The sequence below is a fragment of the Trachurus japonicus genome, chromosome 16 (assembly GCF_045865225.1).
Source record: "Trachurus japonicus isolate A0001 chromosome 16, Traja_1.0".
NCBI lineage: Eukaryota > Metazoa > Chordata > Actinopteri > Carangiformes > Carangidae > Trachurus > Trachurus japonicus.
Genome location: NC_140922.1, coordinates 8906161 through 8910236, shown reverse-complemented (window position 1 = coordinate 8910236; position 4076 = coordinate 8906161).

The following is a 4076-nucleotide window of genomic DNA, read 5'->3' as shown; positions in this document are numbered from 1 at the left end:
GTCGCAAAACCCAGAAAAACACAAAACCTACGAAAAACATCTTTGCAACAACATAACAGCCTTAATAAAGCTTAATGCAAGACAGAACACAAGGAAAAATTTATGGAGTTATTTTTGTCTCATAAATATCTGTAAACGCACAGAAGGTGATCTACAAATGTTCCTTGGTTTGCACACGTGTTTTGCTATCCACAAATACAAATTTCTAATTTGTAACTTGTATTTTGGTTTTTACAAATAAATGTGTATTTGTAAATATATTGTATATTTGTAAATGTATAATTTTCCATTGGTAAAAACAAAAAAGCCATTTGTAAAACCGAAAATTCTGTCTGTGAAGTGTGACTCTGCATTTGTGGATCACCAATCACACACACGCATCTCTTTCCGCAATGACGTATTTCTGAGACAATCCTGCCGAGATCCACACAGAATCCACAAACTCACAGCTGCTGATTCACAAAGGGCCGCTCTCCTCACCAGGAGGGGCAGTGTTGGCGAGTAGCTGAATGAAAACTAACGAAGAAGACTGCTACTGGCTTATCTCGAGAAATTATTTTAATTCCCACTGTTAATGCGTCACTTTATTAAGTTTTAATGTTTTTTCATGCGATAAAGTAACTGTTTAGATCCCCAATATGCGGTTAGTTTATCCAAATGACGCCTGTTTGGAAGTTTGGAAGCTCCATCTGTGGAGCAGCTAAGCTAACTAGGCTACCACCGGACGAGCGGTCTATCACAGAGGCTACAGCCGGGCTGCTGTGGTTTTCGGCCGGCTAACCTCCGCTGTCATCCAGGTCTCCCCCGGCTCGTTTTTTCCCCCGGAATGACGAAGCTGGTTAGCCAGCCCACCGCAGCAGCCCGGCTGCTGTTTAGATCTGATTAGAAGTTTAGATGTTAGACTGTTTAGATCCCCAATATGTGGTTATTTTTATCCAAATGACGCCGGAGCAGTGAAGCTCCATCTGTGGAGCAGCTAACTAGGCTACCACCGGACGAGCGGTCTATCACAGGCTACAGCCGGGCTGCTGTGGTGGTCGGCCGGCTAAGCCGCGGCGTCATTCCAGGGGAGAGACCAGCCCCAACCCGGTTGCTGCATCTGGATGAGCGGATCATCACAGAAGCAACAGCCGGGCTGCTGAGGTGGTCGGTCGGCTAATCTGCGTCGTCCTCCCAGGGGAGAAAAGGAGCCCATCAATCTACCGGCAGTTTTTTAGAGGTTTACCGCCGGCTGGATGAATTATTTTTAGGAAATAAATGTTGTCTCATTCAGTGGTGTAGTAGGCTATATAACAAAAAAAACTATTTAGTCTATAATGGGCTATGTACAATCACCACCGCTACATCAATAAATAAATGTTTTACAATGAAACGGTCAGTCAGTTGACATTAACAATGCAGGTCGTTTTCTCCCTTGGGAGGAGACCGCGGCTTAGCCGGCCGACCACCACAGCAGCCCGGCTGTAGCCTCTGAGATAGACCGCTCGTCCGGTGGTAGCCTAATGGAGCTTCACTGCTCCGGCGTCATTTTGATAAAAATAACCACATATTGGGGATCTAAACTTCTAATCAGATCTAAACAGCAGCCGGGCTGCTGCGGTGGGCTGGCTAACCAGCTTCGTCATTCCGGAGGAAAAAACGAGCCGGGGGAGACCTGGATGACAGCGGAGGTTAGCCGGCCGAAAACCACAGCAGCCCGGCGGTAGCCTCTGTGATAGACCGCTCGTCCGGTGGTAGCCTAGTTAGCTTAGCTGCTCCACAGATGGAGCTTCACTGCTCCGCGAACGGCGGAGCAAACTTCCAAACAGGCGTCATTTGGATAAACTAACCGCATATTGGGGATCTAAACAGTTACTTTATCGCATGAAAAAACATTAAAACTTAATAAAGTGACGCATTAACAGTGGGAATTAAAATAATTTCTCGAGATAAGCCAGTAGCAGTCTTCTTCGTTAGTTTTCATTCAGCTACTCTCCAGCACTACCCCTCCTGGTGAGGAGAGCGGCCCTTTGTGAATCAGCAGCTGTGAGTTTGTGGATCTGTGTGGATCTCAGCAGGATTGTCTCAGAAATACGTCATTGCGGACAGAGATGCGTGTGTGTGATTGGTGATCCACAAATGCAGAGTTACACTTCACAAACAGAATTTTCGGTTTTACAAATGGCTTTTTTGTTTTTACAAATGGAAAATTATACATTTACAAATACACAATATATTTACAAATACACATTTATTTGTAAAAACCAAAATACAAGTTACAAATTAGAAATTTGTATTTGTGGATAGCAAAACACGTGTGCAAACCAAGGAACATTTGTAGATCACCTTCTGTGCGTTTACAGATATTTATGAGACAAAAATAACTCCATAAAAATTGCATCATTGTTGGGTATAATGGATCACTGAATGTGAAGGCTCATGCTGAGAAATTTACAATTGATCACAGGTTTCAGTGAGATCTCATGTCTGGGGGCTAGCCACTGAGAAATTGTCAAAGGTAAAATTGAATTTGATCCCACTATGGGTCTTAAAATTAGTGTAATCACTCATCTATCAGATGATGTAGCCCAAACTTATTTTCGAGTAAATCCGAACCATTCCGGGGAGAAAGTGGGGTATTTTTTTCCCGCATTGGATAATGTAGGTGCGCGAATTATGTATCACGTCGCTCACAATTCATCAGCCAATTATGTCAGGATCCGTCATCTGTCAATCAAACGTCTGAGAAAAACCCGTAGTAGCAGATCCCTGCGGTCCATCACTTAGCCTAGCTAGCTAACAAGCTATAACGCATACTGACTAGATGCCGTGTTCCCAGGCAGCTTTATTGAGTGGAATATGTCAACGCGGCCGCCATCTTGGTACGGTGGAAATGTCGTTCTCTCTCTTTTTTTTCTTTTTCTCATGTCGCGCCCCCCCTCAAACTCTCTGACGCCCCGAGTATCCTCAAGATTTCTTCCAGTTCTGTTACTGTAGGTCCTGCATGCTTATACTGATGAAATTAGATGTATCAGACTTGAGAAATATGGCATCTTTTAATGACTGTTTGGCCGCGGTTGCACTACTTCAGCATAACAACATAGCGCGATACCCCGTCCCAAGATGGCAGCGCTGTTGACGTACGCTAGCCTATATAGTATATCTATGGCTATAACGTAGCTAGCCTACTAGCTAACAGTTAGCTACGTTAGCTAAACACACTCGCTCACACACACACACACACACACACACACACACACACACTTACACACACACTGAGCTGGACAACATCCAATCAAATTCCTTCAAACATTGTATCCCGCCTGGTTCCGCCCCAAACATTGATTATCCCACCTGCTCGAAAACACCCAATCAAATTAGTTTTCCTTACTTGTGTAAACTCGTGCAGAATCTCATGGTCTGGAGGATTATAATGTTTAAAACTGGTTGAAACTGACCTTATGGCTGTGATCATTAAATTAAATTATTAAAAAATCATCCAGCTTGAAAAGGATCTGCTATTAATGTCTTGGTGTACCAGAGTGCACCTTCAGTTGCAAGCTGTTTTGGGGGCACATGAAGCATACACACTGGCAATATATCTACCAACTAATGAAACCTGAAAAAGATGCCATCCACCACACCCAGAAAAATAAATACAAAAGTTGTGAAGCAAAAAAAAAAAAAAGAAGAATAATCAGGAAAGAAGGCATCCTACTAATTTGGACCAATCCTGAAGTAGGAAAAATATATAAATAATATATAAATATCCTCAAAGAATGCAGCATCAAAGCCTGTGTATCTTTCAGTCACAAGAAAGAGACTGATTGAAATAGTCCTTTGTATGTTGGTAGAAAGAATTTCTTCAGAGAAAAATTGAAGGGAGGGAGCCATAAAAGCACATCCACCACCATCACTCCCTTATCTTACGCCTTCTGTTCAGCTTCACACAAAACTAACTGGGGAGCAGTGAGGGGCATCATCACACAAGTATGACACTTCATTTAATTAAAATGGTCAAATATTTTAACTGGGGCATTTAATGTGGATTTTGAGGAAAGCTTTAATTAAATGCACTCACACATTCTTTATTAAAT